This window comes from Oryctolagus cuniculus, chromosome X, assembly GCF_051225735.1.
Source record: "Oryctolagus cuniculus isolate XC-2025 breed Fujian yellow rabbit chromosome X, ASM5122573v1, whole genome shotgun sequence".
Lineage (NCBI taxonomy): Eukaryota > Metazoa > Chordata > Mammalia > Lagomorpha > Leporidae > Oryctolagus > Oryctolagus cuniculus.
Window position 1 is genome coordinate 74682169 of NC_142888.1, and position 20555 is coordinate 74702723.

Here is a 20555-nt window from a genome sequence, read left to right on the forward strand (position 1 = left end):
ATTAACTGTCTCTCTGCCTCTCAAGATAAATAAGTTTTTTAAAAATATAAGCTTGATATTAAGGGTTCTCCTTTTGACTTAAAGGTCAAAACATGATATACCACCAATTGCCATGATAATTTTCATAGCAATGTTGGTGTTTTTCTTAATGAAAAATGTAAGCCCATGCAGCAAGCTTGTAATATTAGTAATGTGCATGTGTTAGTCATGACATACTGTAGATAATTGTATAAACTCTAATGTTACACCAATAAACTGTAAAAATTCCTGCAGAAACTGAGAACATGGTAGCAGCTGCGGCATCAGCCTGTGCTATTGTGCCAGTTGTTCAGACTAAGCAAATGCGCAAATGAGTGGCATGGATCCCCCCGATGCATTTGTGACCCATTTTATTTAAAAAATATGTTTTTGAAAGCTAAAATGGTGCTTTATACATTGATACAAAATCTAAAGAAGGAGCAATAAGGAGAACTCTAAAGTCTGTTAAATTTCATCCAGAAATGAAATTCATGACAGTACATTTACTTCATGTGCCTATGAGAAAACTCTGACCATGTATGCACACACTGAAAATATAAGTGGTAATAGCTCGTTTGGATAGACAGGGATGAATGTATTTCTTTAAAGGCAACAAATATGTGAACCTGGATGGGCCCCATGGATATCTTTAACTTTGTTTTTTTTTTCCCTGATACTTTATATTTTCATGCCAATGCGATATTAATTCAAAGATAACAGATTCAATGTAGTTCATAGACACAATTCCAAGAATAAAATGATATTTACTTCCTCCCTCCTCCTCCTTTTTTTGTTTTGGAGATAACACACTTTTGACTAACATTACAGCCAAGGGCCACCAAACAGTGATCAACAAGCAAAGAATAAAAAAACATAGTTCAGTGGCAACATAGGCAAAGACCAGAAGCAACAATCAAATGGAAAGATGACCATCTCACTGATGTACAGTAAAGTTGAACATAATCACAGATCATTAAAACTATAGTAGTATAACATTCTTAACCATTGGTTCAACAAAGGTATGAAACAAAGTTTAACAAAAAGATATTTGCAGCAATACTGATACACACAGGCATTTCTTTCTTTTTGGTTTTTGTTTTTCGATTATGTTTCTTTTTTAGTTTAAGATTTTGAAAGTTTCTTAAGTTTATAGTTTCAGAAACTTATTTATACTTACTTTTTGGGGGGACCTTTATAAGAACAGCTTGTCCTATCATTTATCTTTCTTCTCAGAACTGGAGGGATATTTCTAGTGAAATGAAGATGCAGTTAAGTTGTGTTGATTTGAACTTGGAATATTTTTAAGGAAACCTGTTGAAAAGATATTTGATTCAGGTTGTGTACAATTCAATGCATTTATATGTATTCCACATATAAATAACGTCTTTGTACTTTAGCATAATTTAATGTTAACTTTAGTCTTTTGAAAATTAAATGCATTTTAACAAATAAACAAATAGTTTTTTCTGTTACTTCTTTTACTCTGCTCTGTTATAAAGTCTGATAAACTTGTTTATCATACACTTCTTTAAAATTTTAAAAAATTTTTCATTTTATTTGACATGCAAATAGACAGTGAAGAGGAGGGTATCTTCCATCCACTGGTTCACTTCTAAATTTCTCACAATAACCAGGGCTAGACCAGGCCAAAGCCAGGAGCCAGGAACTCCATTTGGTTCTACCATGTTGGTGGCAGGGTTACAAGTACTTGGGCCATCTTCTGCTGCCTTTTAATGCACATTATCAGGGAGCTGGATTGGAAGTACTTGAACCAGTGCTGTAATATGGGATGCCAGTGTCACAAGCACTGACTTAACCTGCCTTGCCACAATGCAACCCTTCAAATATTTACTTTTTTTATAAAAATATTTATTTTATTTATTTGAATGAGTTACAGAGAGAGGTAGAGACAGAGAGAGAGAGAGAGAGAGAGAGGTCTTCCATCTGCTGGTCCACTCCCCAAATAGCTGCAATGGCTGGAGCTGAGAAGACCCAAAGCCAGGAGCCAGGAGATCCATCCAGGTCTCCCACATGAGTGCAGGGGCCCAAGGACTTGTGCCATCCTCCACTGATTTCTCAGGAACTTTAGTAGGGAGCTGGATCAGAAGTGGTACAGCTGGGACTTGAACAGGCTCCCATATAGGATGCCAGCGCTGCAGGCTGGGGCTTTAACCAGCTTCTCCACAGCACTGGCCCCATCAAATATTTACTCTATTAAAGGAGCTGTTCAGTATACATCACAATGTGTCTTATCTATCCATTACATGAACTGAACATAGCAGAACCCGAGTTATGGTTAAGAGTTATGGTTAAGTTGTGGTTAAGAGAGTGGACTGAGGCAGGTGTTCTGGTGCAACAGTTCTAAGCTGCTGCCTAGAACTCCCTTCATCTGATATTGGAGTGCTGTCTCCAGTCCTGGCTACTATGCTTCTCATCTAGCTTCCTGCTAATGCACACCCTGGGAGTCAGCAGATTATTGCTGAAGTGCTTGGGCCCCTGCCGTCCACATGGGAGACCAAAATGGAGTTCCAGCTTTGGTCTCACCCAGCTGTGAATGTTGTGGGCATTTGGACCGTGAACCAGTAGATAGAAGATGTGTGTGTGTTTACATGCATGCGCATGTGTGCGTATCTCCATGTTTCAGATAAAGTGAACATTAAATAAATGCCTCACTATTAAGAAATAATGTTTGGAATAGAATTATTTTTTGGAAAAATTTTTAATATTTTATTTATTTGAGAGAGGGAGTTACGGAGAGAGCGAGAGACAGAAAGAAAGGTCTTCCATCCACTGGTTCACTCTCCAAAAGGCTGCAACTGCTGGAGCTGGACCGATCCAAAGTGAGGAGCCAAGAGTTTCCTCAGTCTTCCATGTAGGTGCAGGGGTCCAAGCACTTGGGCCATCTTCTACTGCTTTCCCATGCCATAGGTAGAGCTGGATCAGAAGAGGAGCAGCCAGGACATGAACTGGCACCCATATGGGATGCCAGTGCTGCAGGCAGAGGCTTAGCTTAATATGCCACAGGGCCAGCCTTTTTTGGAAATCTTTATGGATTCATAGGAACTTGCCAAGATAATACAGAATGATACTATATACCCTTCACCCAATTTTCCCTAATGATTACATCTTGTATAACTATTGTATATTATAAAAGTCCAGAAATTAATTGACATTGGAACAGTTTGTGGATTGCTATATGCCATTTTATCACATAGACTGTTGTAACCACCTCCACAATGAAGCTAAAGAATTATTTTGTCACCATAGTATAATTTAGAAACACAGAGGAAAGGGAAAGCCCATTGTATTTATCTATAGTTTTCTTTTCATGTTCTTCTCTCCTTCCTGATGTTTCAAGATTCCTTCTTATTATTCCTTCTATTCCTTATTATTCCTTCTATTATTTCATTTCATTTTAGAGAACTTCCATTAGCTATTCTTTTAGGGTTAGTCTGCTGGTAACAATTTTTTTTTAGTTTTCCATCATGTAAGAATTTCTTGATTTCTCCTTCATTCCTGAATGACAGTTTTCCTGGATATAGATTCTGACTTGACAGTTCCTTTTTATAGCACTTGAAAAATATTTTTAAGTTTTTATTAATGTAAAGGAAACAGATTTAATAGGTACCATTATAAGAAGATAACTTTACCTCTCTTCCCTCATTTTTCCTTCTTTCCTTTTTTTTCTTTAAGTTTTACAAAAACATGATTTCAGTTCACTCTATAATCACAGGCTTAGTGTACCACTAACCATAATATTCAATAAGTAAAAGGTAGAAAGACCACAGTTCCACAGGTGTATAAACAAGGACTAAAAACTCACACAAGATGTCCATTTCATTCCTATACATTTTTTGTATTATATATTAATTACTACATATCAGGAAAAACATGATATTTGTCTTTTTGGGACTGGATTATTTCACTCAGCATAATGGTTTCCAATTGCATCCATTTTGTTGCAAAAGACAGGGTTTCATTCTTTCTTTGTGGCTGTGTAGCATTCCGTATTTTCTTTAGTCATCTTTGTGTGCCCCTTCTATGGCCCCCATGGTTTCTGATAAAAGATCTGTCATGTGAATTCTTCCTCTCATCTAGGTAAGGTAGTTTCTATTTCACTTATTCTGTGATTTTTTTTCTTTATTTTCAAAATTTTGACTATGATGAATTCTAGAGTAAATTTCCTCAGGTTTATCTGAGTACACTAGTTCCCCTCCCCTGCTTACCCAGGGTTTTGCTTTCTGCAGTTTTAGTCACCTGTGGTTAACCACTATCTGAAAATACTAAATGGAAATTTCCAGAAGTAAATAATTCACATTTTACATTGCATGCTGTTCTGAGTAGGGTGGTGCTATGTCTCTGTCCCACCTGGGACATGAATCGTTTCTTTATCCAGTATATCTACAGTGGATATGCTTCCTGCCCATTAGTCATTTACTAGCCATCTCAGTGACCAGATTGAATATCATGGTATTGCAGTGATGGTGTTCGAGTAACCCATGTTAAATAAGAGGGAGGCAGAAGGAGAGAGAGGAGCCATATTCATACAACTTTTATGACAATCTATTATTATAATTATTCTACTTTATTATTAGTTATTGTTGTTAATCTCTTTACTTTGTATGTGTCATAGTTACTTGTGTAGGGAAAGCATAGTATATGTAGAGTTCATTACTACCTGCAAGATGAAGAGGACCTATTGTATTTCTTTAGCCCTACCCTTTTACTCTCTGCTTTTAAGACTGATGACACAAATATTCAATCTTCTGTTATAATCTCTCAAGTCCTTTGTGCTATGTTAATTTTTTCAATGTATTTTCTCTCCTGTTCAGGTTGGGTAATTAATATTATACTGTCTTACAGTTTACTGCTTCCTTTCCTTGTTCCTACCATTCTGCTTTTGAGCCTATATGCTCAGGGAGCATTTTACTTTTGTTATTGTGTATTTCAGTTTTAAAAGTCCTGTTTAGTCCTTCTTATATATATTCTGTTTCTTAGACATTTAATATCATTGCTGAAACTCTGTTTTACATGTGTTCACAATTGCTCATTGTAATACTTTGATAACTGCTTTAATTAAAATAATACATAATTGGCCGGCGTCACGGCTCAATAGGCTAATCCTCTGCCTGCGGTGCCAGCACACCAGGTTCTAGTCCCGGTCAGGGTGCCAGATTCTGTCCCAGTTGCCCCTCTTCCAGGCCAGCTCTCTGCTATGGCCCCGGAAGGCAGTGGAGGATGGCCCAAGTCCTTGGGCCTGGCACCCGCATGGGAGACCAGGAGAAGCACCTGGCTCCTGCCATCGGATCAGCGCAGCGCGCCGGCTGCGGCGGTCATTGGAGGGTGAACCAACGGCAAAGGAAGACCTTTCTCTCTGTCTCTCTCTCTCACTGTCCACTCTGCCTGTCAAAAAATTAAAAAAAAATACATAATTACAACATCTTAGTCATCTTGGTATTGATATGTAATGATTTTTTTTCATGCTGCTTGATCTTCCTGGTTCTGCACTTGGCAAATAATTTCTTTGTAATAGTTTTTTTTTTTATTTCTGTGTGTGTGTGTGTGTGTGTGTGTGAGAGAGAGAGAGAGAGAGAGAGAGAGAGAGACAGACAGACAGACAGAGACAGAGAGAGTGAGTGAAATATGATGCTCCCATTTGCTGGTTTATTCCCCAAATGCTTGTAGTGATTGGGCTGGACCAAGGCCAAAGTTGGGAACTGGGAATACCATCCAGGTGTCCCATGTAGATGGCAAGAACCCAGTTACATGAGCCATCACTGCTGACTCCCAGGCTCTGGACTGGCAGCAGGCTGGAGTCATGAGCTGGGCATCTAATCCAAGTATTCCAGTATGGGATTCAGGCATCCTATCTGGTATCTTAACCATTAGATTAAACACCTACCCTGGCCAATTGAGTTTTTGATGGCTACTAGACATTTGGGAAATTATGAGTTTTCTGGATTTTTTTTAACTTTTATTTAATGATTATAAATTTCCAAAGTACAGCTTATGGATTACAATGGCTTCCCCCCCCATAACGTCCCTCCCACCCGCAACCCTCCCCTTTCCCACTCCCTCTCCCCTTCCATTCACATCAACATTCATTTTCGATTCTCTTTATATACAGAAGATCAGTTTAGCATACATTAAGATTTCAACAGTTTGCTCCCACACAGAAACATAAAGTGAAAAATTCTGTTTGATTACTAGTTATAGCATTAAATCTCAATGCACAGCACACTAAGGACAGAGATCCTACATGAGGAGTAAGTGCACAGTGACTCCTGTTGTTGACTTAACAAATTGACACTCTTGTTTATGGCATCAGTAATCACCCTAGGCTCTTGTCATGAGCGGCCAAGGCTATGGAAGCCTTTTGAGTTCGCCGACTCCGATAATATTTAGACAAGGCCATGGTCAAAGTGGAAGTTCTCTCCTCCCTTCAGAGAAAGGAACCTCCTTCTTTGATGACCCGTTCTTTCCACTGGGATCTCACTCGCGGAGATCTTTCATTTAGGTTTTTTTTTTTTTTTTTTCCCCCCCAGAGTGTCTTGGCTTTCCATGCCTGAAATACTCTCATGGGCTTTTCAGCCAGATCCGCATGCTGTGTATCCTGCTTCCCATGTTGGATCGTTCTCTCCCTTTTTTATTCTATCAGCTAGTATTTGCAGACACTATTCTTGTTTATGTGATCCCTTTGACTCTTAGTCCTATCATTATGATCAATTGTGAACAGAAATTGATCACTGGGACTAGTGAGATGGCATTGGTACATGCCACCTTGATGGGATTGAATTGGAATCCCCTGGTATGTTTCTAACTCTGCCGTTTGAGGTAAGTCAGCTTGAGCATGTCCCGAATTGCACATCTCTTCCCTCTCTTATTTCCACTCTTATATTTAACAGCGATCACTTTTCAGTTAAGTTTCAGAGTTTTCTAGATTTTATTAAACTTTCCATTTTAGCTGGCTCCTCCTGACACATCTGTCAGGGAGAGATAGAATGCTGCCTCATTACTGCCAAGTAGACCTAACCCACACATCTGTTGATAATTGAGGGGATGGTCCTTCCTTACTGATGAGTGAAGTTGGGAATCCTGATTCCCTGTTAGGCCTCCAGTGATGTAAGAGAGGTGAGAATACTTTGTAACTGCTCCCTACATGTCTGCCACTGATGCCACGAGGAAAGGATGGCCACATACCCACTGGGCAGTTGTGGAAGTTCTAGTTCTCTACTAGGTCTACTCTGCCACTGTGCTGTGGAGATGGCAGGGGTGCATGTTATGTTTCATTATAGCCTTCCGAAAGTAGAAGTCTAGAGTCCTCACTAAGCCCTTCATGACACAGGTGGGGTTATAGCTACCTCTCCCCCACCCCCACGCCTGTGGTGTTTAGCTAGAGAGATCAAGATCTTCTCTTGTTTGCCTTTGCGCTCTTTATCTCTCTCTCTCTCTCTCTCTCTCTCTCTCTGTGATGTTATTGTTGTTACTTCTAGGTTTCTGTCTTATTTTGCTTAATTTTTGGAATATATGAGGCAAAAAGAAAACCCAGAAAACTAAGCACTGTTTTGTTGCCTTGGTTCTGTGGTTCCACTTGCTACTTTTTAGAACAACTTTATGTTTATTTTATACAGTATCCACAGTTGTTATCCATCCTTTATAGGAGGAATAGGGGAAAAGTACACCTACTTCATCTTTCCAGAAGCAGAAGTTTAACTTACTTTTCACCTTGATTAATTTTTGTTACTCATTATGGCCTAATTACATCTCAAAACTAGAAACTGAAGACTAGTTTTTGTTCTAACCTAGGACACATTTTGGAATAGCTTTATATGCTAATTTTTTTGCTTTGGAAATAATATCCTATAGTTATATAGTTATATATTCTATAGTTATATAGTTAGTATATAAGGCAAAGTAGTAAGAAACATGTACCACAGAGACAAGGGTCTTTAAGAATTTTAGGTATTTAAAAAGCATGTTTTATATGAAAGCAATAAAAGTGGAGGAATGTATAAATGACATGGATTTCATATGGATAAAAACTTTGAAGAAAGAATGGGAGATTAGTGTAATACTCAATTGTTTCATTATTTATTTGATAGAAATGCCATTCTCTGGTTAATCCCCTAAATGCCCCTAACAGCCTGGGCTGGGCCAAGCCCAAGTTGGGAACCTGGAACTAAATCTAGGCATCTCACAGGATATCAGGGACCCAAGTGCTTGAATCATCACCAGCTGCCTCCTAGGGTGTACATGAAGCTGGAATCAGGAGCAGGACCAGGACTTGACCCCAGTCACTCTGATACTGGACATGAATGTCCCAACTGGCATCTTAAGCACTAGGCCCCTTTCAGGAAGAATTTAGTAATGTAATTATATGTAATATTTAATTAATGATTGCACATACATGTTACTGCAGCATCAGTTACCTTAGCAAGCACATAATTCTCCTTTAGAGGCATATACTATTGGCACACATTATGGTCTTACATGTCTTTTATCAGTAAATACAGAGTAAATTTATTGAAAGACTATCTACCTTAACAAATTTCCTAAGCACTTAATTATCTTACTGTAATTTTCCTTTGTCCTATCCATTGTATTGCTCTGAAGGGAATCAGAAAGCATGGCTTCAAAACATCAGTGGTGAAGCTTTCTTTCCCTTACTCTTGCAGTTGAGATTCACTGGTAAAAGGGCTCCCATATGAGATGTAGGTGTTCCAAGTAGAGACATAAGCTCTGTGCCAAATGCCTGTCTTTGGTTTGTTTTAAGATTAATATATATATATATATATATATATATATATATAGAATACATATATAATACATATATTTCTATTTGAGGAAATAGATACCTACCTTATTCTTTTACTTCTCATATAATTTTAAAACAGCACTTACCTCGACTGTCGAGGACCAGTTTTTTTTTTTTTTTTTTTTTTTTTTTTTTTTTTTTTTACAGGCAGAGTGGACAGTGAGAGAGAGACAGAGAGAAAGGTCTTCCTTTTGCCGTTGGTTCACCCTCCAATGGCTGCTGCAGCCGGCGCGCTGCACTGATCCGAAGGCAGGAGCCAGGTGCTTCTCCTGGTCTCCCATGGGATGCAGGGCCCAAGCACTTGGGCCATCCTCCACTGCACTCCTGGGCCACAGCAGAGAGCTGGCCTGGAAGAGGGGCAACCAGGACAGAATCCGGCTCCCCGACCGGGACTAGAACCCTGTGTGCCGGCGCCGCTAGGCGGAGGATTAGCCTATTGAGCCGCAGCGCTGGCCCGAGGAACAGTTTTTTTAATACTAATTGTTGAACTCTAAATTAGTATAGTGTTAATGTTATATGTATAAAGTTAATTTAACATAGAACTTAGCAAAATATGAGAATAGGAGAGGGAAGAGGAAGAAGGGTGGAAGTGCAGGTGGGAGGGAGGGTAGGGTGGGAAGAATAACTATGTTCCTAAATTTGTGTATAGAAAATGTACGAAGTTTGCATATTTTAAATAAAAGGTTTCTAGATAATAATATGAGATGTAACTTGTACATCATAAATTTCATGTTCACCTTTTCAAGTTTACAATTCAGTGTTGTTATGTCACAAAGTTGTGCAAACAGTACTACTACCTAATTCTAGAACGTGTTCTTCAAAGAAGTCCTATACTCTATTAGCACATTCCCTGAATCCCTGGCAATCGTGATTCTGTATTTTCTGTGGAATTGCTTATTCTGGACATTTTATACAATAAATGCTCTTTAGTGTCTGACTTCTTTCGGTTAACATATTGTTTTTAAAGTTCTTTTAAGTTATAGCATATATCAGTGCTTTGTTCCTTCTGCGGTTGAAAAACATTACACTATATGGATATACTACATCTTTTTATACATTTATCAGTTGATGGATATTTTAGTTATTTTAATTTTGTTATCAATAAAAATACTTACATGCAACTTTTTTATCATTCAACAAAAGTTTTTGATCAAAATTTGGTAGACTGTGAATGGCCAGATGGGTGACCTAGACGATGAGCACAAATGTTTTTGTTTTTGTTCTGATCTGAATGCCATTTTAGCTCTTACTTATAAAGTCATATTTCTCTAAATATGATTTTTTTTGTAGTTCCTTGATACTTTCTTCTACATAATCCATGGGAAACTGAATTAGAACAATGATTGCCAACAATTGTGAGAACTTTCCAGTCCACAAGGCATTTGTCTTTTGGGGTCCCCACACGACACTTTTTAAATATAAATGAACCCATCTGTTATAGGCCAGTGATGTCTCAAATGATGGATGCTCTACTGGTCTTTCAATCTCTTCAGTCTTCTGATGGTAGATTTTACTCTGATGGTAGAAGTGGTGTGATAGGTTCAGGTACAACCAACATCTCTTCTCAGGTAGGAACTACAGTGTCAGATCTCCATAGCTCATTTATTCATCTTGTTTTTTTTTAATTTTAAAACAAATTTTAAGCATTTTTTGTTTGTTTATTTGAAAGAGTTACAGAGAAAGAGGAAGAGACTGAGAGAGAGAGAGAGAGAGAGAGAGAGATCTTCTATCCTCTGGTTTGCTTCCCAAATGACTGCAATGGAAAGGGCTGGGTCAGGCATCCAGGTCTCCCACGTGGGTGCAGGGGCCCAACCACTTTGGCCATCTTCCACTGCCTTCACAGGTGTACCAACAGGGAGCTAGATTGGAAGCAAAACAACTAAAATACAAACCTGTGCCTGTACAGTGTGCCAGTGTTATAGGTGCTGGCTTAACCTGCTTCACCACAGTGCTGGCCCCTTCATCTTGGTTTTGCTGCAGAAAGAGCAAATATACTTGGGTTTCTGGTTGATTTCAACTTTCCTCACCATTTTCCAGAGGGAGGCACATAGTGCGTCCCATATTTATTGATGGTCCCAACCTTCTTGGTGCATTTAGCCATATTGCTGCCACCTAGGTTTGAGCCCATAGAGCCATATACACTTTTTTTTTTTTTTACATTTTATTTGTTAAACAAGTTTCATATGTACAGATTTAGAAATATAGTGGTACGTCTCCCTCTACCCTCTCTCCTGCCCAAGCTCCAACCTTTTGTCCTCCTCCCCTTCGGATTCTCACTCTTAATGTTTACAATGAATTATTTTCAGTATACATAATGATTGTATAGTTAACCCTACTCTAAGTAAAGGAGTTCAACAAAAAGTATGAAGAGAAAAATAAAAAACAGTGTTCCTCAGTGGAAGAGACAAGGGCTATAAACAATCTTTGATCCTCAAAATGTCTATTTCACTCCAATACATTACATTTTAGGCACTGTATTAGTTACCTAAATAGCTAATATAAGGCAATATATATCAGGGAAAATATATGGTATCTGTCTTTTTGGGACTGGCTTATTTCACTAAGTATAATGGTTTCCATTGTGACCATCATGTTGCAATAGACAGGATTGCATTTTTTTTTACAGCTTAGTGGTACTCCATAGTGTATATATACCATACCTTCTCTATTCAATCAACAACTGATGGACATCTGGGTTGATTCCATATCTTAGCTATTGTGAATTGTGCTACATTGAACGTGGGGATACAGATAATTCTTTCATATACTGATTTCTTTTGGTTTGGGTAAATTCCCAGGAGTGGGATGGCTAGATTATATGTAGGTCTGTATTCAGATTTCTGAGTTATCTCCATGCTTTCACAGTCAGTGCACAAACTTACCTGTAACATATTATCTTGTTTTTTTTTTTTTTTTGATTTTCTTTTTTTTTAAACTTTTATTTAGTAAATATAATTTCCAAAGTACAGTTTATGGATTACAATGGCTTTTCCCCCCATAACTTCCCTCCAACCTGCACCCCTCCCATCTTCTGCTCCCTCTCCCATTCCATTCACATCAAGATGCATTTTCAATTATCTTTATATACAGAAGATCGATTTAGTATATTGTCGCTCCCCCTCTTCGCGGAGGAACGACACAGGACCCTGCGCTGTTCTTTTGTCTGCTCGGCCCTTCCCGGGTTTGCTGCTGGTTCTTCCCGGGTTGGCTGCCGTCCCTCCACCTCCGTGGAGGGGCGGCTCTCCCTGCCACTTTCCCCACTTCCGCGGGGGAGTGGCACACCGCCAGCTGGCTCTCTCGGGGCTGCTCAGATGTTATCCGGATGTTCCCCTTAGATGTTCCTGGTGCATGTTGTGTCTCTCCTCCTTTATAGTCCTCTTCCACCAATCCCAACTCTGCTACCCGCACGCCGAGTACGCTGCTTTTCTCCAATCAGGAGCAGGATCAGCTCCTGCAGGTTATTGGTTGAACTGGAGGCAGCTGTGTAAAAGTTGTTTACTCCTCTCCCAGTGCCATATTGTGGGAGAGCAGATGCATAGAATAAGTCTTAATTCCAGTAACTTAGTCTAGTCCTAGTTGCTCCCCACAGTATATATTAAGTAAAGATTTCATCAGTTTGCATCCACACAGAACATAAAGTGTAAAATACTGTTTGAGTACTAGTTATAGCATTAATTCACATTGTACAACACATTAAGGACAGAGATCCCACATGAGGAGTAAGTACACAGTGACTCCTGTTGTTGACTTAACAATTTGACACTCTTGTTTATGGTGTCAGAAATTTCGCTAGGCTCTAGTCATGAGTTTCCAAGGCTATGGAAGCCTCTTGAGTTCGCTGACTCTGATCCTATTTAGACAAGGTCATAGTCAAAGTGGGAGTTCTCTCCTCCCTTCAGAGAAGGGTACCTCCTTCTTTGATGGCCTGCTCTTTCCACTGGGATCTCACTTGCAGAGATCTTTCATTTAGGTCCTCTTTTTTTTTTCCAGATTGTCTTGGCTTTCCATGCCTAAAATACTCTCATGGGCTCTTCAGCCATATCTGAATGACTTAAGGGCTGATTCTGAGGCCAGAGTGCTGTTTAGGACATCTGCCATTCTATGAGTCTGCTCTGTATCCCACTTCCCATGTTGGATCGTTCTCTCCCTTTTTTATTCTATCAGTATTTGCAGACACTAGTCTTGTTTGTGTGATCCTTTTGACTCTTAGACCTATCACTATGATCAATTGTGACCTGAAATTGATCACTTGGACTAGTGAGATGGCATTGGTACATGCAATCTTGATGCGATTGTATTGGAATCCCCTGGCACATTTCTAAGAATTTTTTTAAATTTATTTGACAGAGTTATAGACAGTGAGAAAGAGAGACAGAGAAAGGTCTTCTTTCTGTTGGTTCACTCCCCAGATGGCTGATATGGCCAGCCCTGCACCGATCCAAAGCCAGGAACCAGGTGCTTCTTCCTGGTCTCCCATGTGGGTCAGGGGCCCAAGCACTTGGGCCATCCTCCACTGCCCTCCCGGGCCACAGCAGAGAGCTGGACTATAAGAGGAGCAACCGGGACTAGAACCCAGCCCCTATATGGGATTTCAGCACTGCAGGTGGAGGATTAACCAAGTGAGCCACGGCGCCAGCCCTGTTACCTTGTTCTTTAGTAACTACATAGCTTCCTGTCATTTCTGTGTTCCAGAGTTTATGAAAATAGTTTCCTATCTAGGGGCATTAAGGATTAGTTTAGACTTTTCAGTTGCTATTGCAAACACCCTTACAATACATTTTTTTTTTTTTTGTGCACAGAGAGAAAAGAATAGAGGTGGGAACTGATGCAACAAAAGATATGTGAATTTTTATTGTGTGTGTGCGTATCCATCCTCATTATTCCCCAAAGACGTTTTATGAATTTACACTTTCAAAGACCTGTTTGCCTGCAATCTTAAGGATAGATAAATCTCTGCAGCATTTACAACATTCATTTTATTCCTAAAATATTCATGCTGTTTATTTTTTTTCTGTATCAATATTTTGAGAAGTTTGTCACTGTCACTAGCCTAAGAAAATTCTCCAACAACTCTACTTTTGACTGTATTATATTCTATTATTTTTATCTTCTATTTATTTTTTCTTTATTACTATGTTTGTACTTCCTTTGATTTCAGTATGACTTTCTAACTTATTAAATGCACTATTATAGTGCATTCATTTTTGGTCTTTCTTTTTATATGAGTAATTAAAGGTATAAATTTCCCTCTAAGATTTGCTTTAGCTGCACCTCACAATTTTTGGCACGTAGTGTTTGTTATTATTCAGTTTTAAACATTTTATAATTTTTATCATTTCTTCTACTCCATGTTTTTTTTAGAAATTTTTTTAGTATCCAAACCTAGGCATATTTAGTTATTTATTAGTGACTTTTAGCATAATTGCAGTGATAAAATAAATTCTAACTTTTATTCCTTTTGATATTTGTTGTGACTTGTGTTATGGTCTGCTGTGTCATCATTTTTTCTAAATAGTCTGTGTTTGTAAAAGGATTTTTCCTCCATTTACTGAAATATTGTCAAATGTACACCCAATATATTAAGCTTGATAATTGTGTCCAAATTACATATAATCTTACTTGGTTATTTTTATCTGCTTATCCTATTAGTTACTAAGACACATGGTTTAATATCTTCCATTCTAATTGGTGGAGTTTGAATTTCTTACTATTGTTTAGTCAGTTTTGCTGCATATATTTTGAAGCTATGAATTAGGCATGAAAGTTTACAATTGTTTTCTAATAATAATGTGGTCACAGGGAGAATGAAGCCCCTTAGCCCTCTACTTTTCCCTTCTCCACCTGCAGAATTCTCTGTACATATACCTGGCTGTGGAAATGATGGGGATTGACTGGAAGGTCAGCCCTATTTCTTAGAGGTCACAATAACGTTATTTTCATTCCTGTTTTTCCAAATATGGTGTGTAACAATGAAATAGTAATTGAAGAATGAAGGAAGTAATTCTGAAACTTGGAGGCTTCAAGGGGTGGCTCCTCAGATGATGGGTAGAGCTTCCCTATATAATTTTTATCCAATCAGTAATTACTACCTATTTCTCTTCCTTGCTGTTAGAATAATTTTTATGTCTATTCCACCATCATGTATATATCAGGGAGGTCTCTATAGATAAAATCATGTTTCTAAGCTGGGTGGGACATTAAAAGAATTTCTTTTTGCTGTTCCTTCCATCTCAACCCACATTATAGTTAATAAACTGAGGCTCCTGTAGGTTAATAAACTCTTTTCCTGGAGCAGGGACTTGCCTGCTGGTTAAGACACTGGTTAGGATGCCCGTAGTCCATGTTAGAGTACCTGGGTCTCTCCTGGCTTTGACTCCAAACTCCAACTTTCTGTGAAGTCATACCCTGGGAAGTAGCAGTGCTGGCTCAGGTAGCTAGGGTTCTTGCCATTCAGCTGGGAGACCTGGATTGGGTTCCTGTCTGCTGATTTAAATCCCCTGGTTGTTGAGGACATTTTGGGTGTGAATTAGCAGATGGGAGTGCTCATGCTTGTGTGCATGTGCTGTCCCTGTAATGTGTAAATAAAATTTCCAAAAATCTCCCCTTTTTCAGAGTTATATATTTTTAACAGAATGGAGATTAGAAACAAAACCTCCCCTTTTTGACTCCCTCATCCTGTTTTTTTCCCAGTTGAGGATCTTACTATAGTGACAGACATTGCTATTTGCTGACTTACTGGAAAATTCTACCTATATATACTGCTTCAAAACTGTTTCTTCTTAGGAGTCTCCTTGGTGCAAAGTGACACTGTGACCTCAGCTGAAATGTTGGTTCTACTTAAGGGGCTGTGAGGTAAAAGCTTCAACCATAAATTTGTCTGCCCTTGTAGATTAAGAAAAAAAAATTGGTTCTCAAAATGTACAGTGTCTCTTTGAATGCATATTTATGAGTCTGACCTGGCAGCAGACATCCATATGGATTTCACCTAGTGTAATAAATTTGTTGGCCTCATCCTGCTGAGGGAGTTCTACCTTTTTCTTTCTTAGTAAATAGCTTTTGCTTTTTTTATAATGCAAACTGCCAGGACATTTTCTAACTCCTTTGGATTATGCCACTCCATGGTATATGAACTGGTTGGAGGCAGATGGACTTACCATTATGGAAAGTACCACATGTCCTTTAAGCAAGTCATTGAATTTATGACCATAACAAATGTTTCCTGTTGGTGATTTTGTAAGAGCTTATTATCCATTTGTGAATTCCATATAAAAGTTCTGTACCTATAATTATTATATACTTTTTTTTGAAAGGCAGAGTATCAGAGACAGAGGGAGAAAGAGAGAGAGAAAGAGATCTTCCATCTGTTGGTTCACACCCCAAATGTCCACAACAGGCATACATGGGCCAGGCCAAAGCCAGGAACCTGGAACTCCATCCTGTTCTCCCACATCGGTGTCAGGTGCCAAGCACTTGGGTCATCATCTGCTGTTTTCCTAGTCACATTAGTAGAGAGATGAGTGATAATCAGAGCACTGGGATTTGAACTGAGAGTCTGGTATGGGATACTGGCAATGAAAGTGGTGTCTTAACATACTGTGCCAGAATGCAAGTCCAGCCCCTATTATATACTTTTGAAGACTGAACTCACTTTTGAGTCAACCCTTTGCTCCCAAAATCTTTCAGCATAAAATTTGGTAAGATATCCTTGGATTTGTGAGTCCGCTTCTCTTTCTTTGCTTTCTGCTTCCCTGCCCCATCATGTACACATTTTGTTATTTTTCTCTAAATTTACCCTCTAGAGAGTCACCACTTGTTTCACAAGTTGCTGATGGAGTGCGCTATGCTAATGAACAGTAGAGAAAGATGGTACATTGTTAGCTACTGGTCCAGCCTGTTTGGGTTGGAAAAATTTTTTAAATGGTCTGTGAAGCTTTTTACTTAGTATCTCACATCTTGCTCCCTTCCAAAACTCAGTGCACTGCAGTTGATATTCTTGTGTCCCTAAACCTTCTAAGAGGTAGTAAAGGTGATTTCAGTCTTTATTAGACAGTGTATAGGAGTTAGCTACCCAATGTGGGGGAAAGAAGGGGCATTCAAGGACAAGGGAGCCACATAAAGGGGGATAAAATGCAATCTAGAGCAGCAAACTCAGTTTGTGTGTTGGAAATGGCAGATGATATGAATTAGAAACTGACTAGGTCCTCACTGAAGTCAGTCTATGTACAATTCCTAAGAATTCTAATTTTGTACTGTTGATTTTGGAAGCCACTAAAATAGTTCTAAGCAGAAGAATGATGTTAGAATAACATTATATCAATATTTATCAAAATACAATATGTAGAACAAATTGAAGAGAGACAAATCCTGAGTAAGATCAGTTAGTTAGAACAGTGACAAAATAATCCAAACTAAAAATAAAGAGTCTCAACTAAGGTTTAATAGAGAAAAAAGAGAGGAGAAAGGATGGATTTGAAGGCCATTTGCAGGCTTTATAACTTGAATGCATGGGGGAATGAGAGGGTAGGGGAAAATACAGAATGAAGCTCAGGTTTCTGGCTTGTACTACTTGGTGAATAACCTGCCATTCCCAGCGCCAGAGCATACAGGAAGAGGGACAGGAAAAAGCAAATCACATAGCTATGATGAGTAGTTGCACTCTGGATATGTTCAAAACAAGGTACTTGTCTGTTATCCAGATTATCTAGTAGACAATTGCGTGTATGATCCTGGATTTTAGAATTAAAAAGATAGTTTTTTAAGATTTATTTATTTATTTGAAAGTCAGAGTTACACAGAGAGAGGAGAAGCAGGGGGAGAGGGAAAGGGAGAGAGAGAGGGAGGGGTAGGTCTTCCATCTGCTGCTTCACTCCCCAATTGGTAGCAATGGCCGGAGCTGTGCTGATCCGAAGCTAGGAGCAGAAGTTTCTCCTGGGTCTCCTACGTGGGTGCAGGAGCTCAAGCACTTGAACCATCTTCCACTAGTTTCCCAGGCCATAGCAGAGAGCTGCATCAGAAGTGGAACAGCTGGGACTCGAACTGGTGCCCACATGGAATGCCAGCAATGCAGGTGGTGGCTCTACCCACTATGCCACAGCACTGGCCCCTAATAAGATAGCTTTAAGTTATATATTTCTATCACAATAAAATAATTTTAAAAGTTAAGATTTTAGGGACTGGCATTGTGGTGCAACAGCTTAAGCCATCACTTGCAATGCCAGCCAGTATCCCATATGAGCGCTGCTTTGCATCCCATCTGCTCTGCTTCTGATCCAGCTTCCAGCTGATGTGCCTGGGGAAGGCAGTGGATGATGGCCCAAGTGCTTAGGCCCCTGACATCCACCTAGGAGACCTGGATAGAGTTCCTGGCTCCTGGCTTCAGCCTGGCTCTTGTGGTCATTTAGGAAGTAAAGCAGCACATAGAAGATCTTTCACTCTCTCTTGCTTTGTCTTTCAAACCAATGAATGAATAAATAAATAAATCTTTAAAAATACTATTTTAAGAAATTTATAAAATGAAGTTTTAAGAAATTTTGGAAATCTACAGCAAACAGGTGGTAGTTGAAGCCAAGGGGCTTTGTGGGATTGATTGCTCAGTGAGGGAGCAATCAGAGAGGGAAGGGAAGAAATATAAGATTTAAGAGAACCACTGATGCCCTAGATAGAGGAAAAGGTATTGTCAAGAAAACCAGGATATTAAAAGTAAGTGGTGCTAGGAAGCTGAGGAAAGGCATTAAACTAGAGAGTGGTCATGAAGTCATGCTCCAGAGATGCCAGGTAAAGATGACCTAAACATGCAACATGCTTATTTCGCTTGAAGAGCTTTTTGGTGACCTTGGTTGGTGACAGTGGTTCCATGCGGTGCACTGTTTTGTAGTTACACTTTTACCTCACTGGAGATGTGCTTTCATTGTCCTTTGTACATAACTCTAATAATAGACAATCGATTAATATTTGTTGGATGGTAATAAGTTTCAGTATAATCTTCCTTAGTGTCAGGAGAAATCGTAACTGAAGGTTAGGTATCCTTGCCAGAAGTTCATTACTTAGTGGTTAGAGTAGTAGTCTGCTAATCCTACTTCTCTGTTGTAGGATATTTGTGGGAAAATTTTTTTAAATGCTTCATTAGGATAGTCAAGCCATTTTCCTTTTTTTTTTTTTTGGACAGGTAGAGTTAGTGAGAGAGAGAGATGGGAGAGAGATAGAAAGGTCTTCCTTTCTGTTGGTTCACCCCCAAATGGCTGCTACCATGCCGATCCGAAGGCAGGAGCCAGGTGCTTCCTCCTGGTCTCCCTTGCGGGTACAGGGCCCAAGCACTTGGGCCATCCTCCACTGCCTTCCCGAGCCACAACAGAGAGCTGGACTGGAAGAGGAGCAACCGGGACAGCATCCAGTGCCCCAGCCGGGACTAGAACCCGGGGTGCCAACGCTGCAGGCGGAGGATTAGCCTAGTGAGCCTTGGCACCGGCCTCCATATCAACTCTTTCCTGCATCTCCAGCCTGCTGATTTCCACATTTCTTAAAATCAAATTCTGTGTGTCTCTCTCAATATCTATCAATCTATGCATTTTATTTCTTTAGAAAACCCTAATACAGAGAGAAGCATACTTTTACCCTATTATTTTGAATATTTTTGATTTCCATGTGCAGAGGTGTTTCCTCTTGGTTTTGTGCTTTCTGGAATCATGTGGCACACTTGACTAGTACTCCTCTTCAAAGTGCTGAGATGCAAAGTATGTCATGAGCTGCTCTCCTGTTTCTTAAATAACAAGGGAAGGCACCTGTCTTTAGGGATCTTACCACTGGATGTGATCAAACCTCTCTGAGGTAAGGCAGAATGTGATTAGTTCTGTAACAGCATGCAGTGGAAATCCAGTAGTGATGACTTCTGCTTCAGTGTATGAGGAAGTTTGGGCTGGTGCATAAGGATGGGTGGGTTTAAATTGCTGCCTTGTCATGGACATGTTAGAGGTGTAAAAGTATATTGTAAAAAAGGCCCTTAGTGAGCAAAGGTCTGGACTAGGGAAGTAGGGAGTACATTGTGAATAAGGGGAGATGTTACATATTTTGTGCTAGTGTTCTGTGGGGTGCACTCACCAGGAACATATCTTGGGAATTCAGTGGACTCCAGAAAAGAGAAAGCCTCCTGTTTCTTCTCCTTAGCTGTGGGTATGAATGGATACAAATGTGTGCAGATATGTGTATGCATGTTTTCTCTGTTACCTTCCCCCAGAGCTGTTTCTGTTCTGAACACCACAGCCCTATCATTTAACCTGGCCTTTTCTGCTGTCTGAGACTGATTTAATTTTACCCTTGGATTAAGCATCACTCAAGGAGAAAATGAAGCTTGGGGTTTGACAATCTCTGCTTTACGATTGCACTCAGGGTTTGTCTCAGAGGCCAAGGGCTTGCAGCTTCAGGGGAATATGGATGGTGGAGCTCTTATTCTTTGCTTAGTGAGGCATTCTTTCGTAATAACTTAAAATTAGCTGTCAACTATGAAAATATTTCACAAAACTCTAAAGCATCAAATACCTGTAGGCATTATTATGAGGCTTTTATTCTAGAAATAGTACTAATATTTGAATGCCATGTTCACATTTTTGAGTAAGGGCCTTGGTATAACAGCTTTTGTTTTAGAAAGTTACCTTTCCCCTCAATTGGCCATTTTGAACCTCATTCGAAGAATTTAATTAGTAGAGATGGCAGAAGGGGTTCCTTATAG

The 20555-nt window shown here is 39.4% G+C and overlaps 1 protein-coding gene and 1 pseudogene across 7 annotated transcripts in view; one reads left to right on the forward strand and one right to left on the reverse strand.

The window, feature by feature from the left end:
• Positions 1-20555, forward strand: part of KLHL13 (kelch like family member 13) — a 189197-nt gene that overhangs the window by 25421 nt on the left and 143221 nt on the right. The window lies entirely within an intron of this gene.
• LOC149119676 (putative ribosomal protein eL43-like) lies at positions 10303-10943 on the reverse strand (annotated as a pseudogene).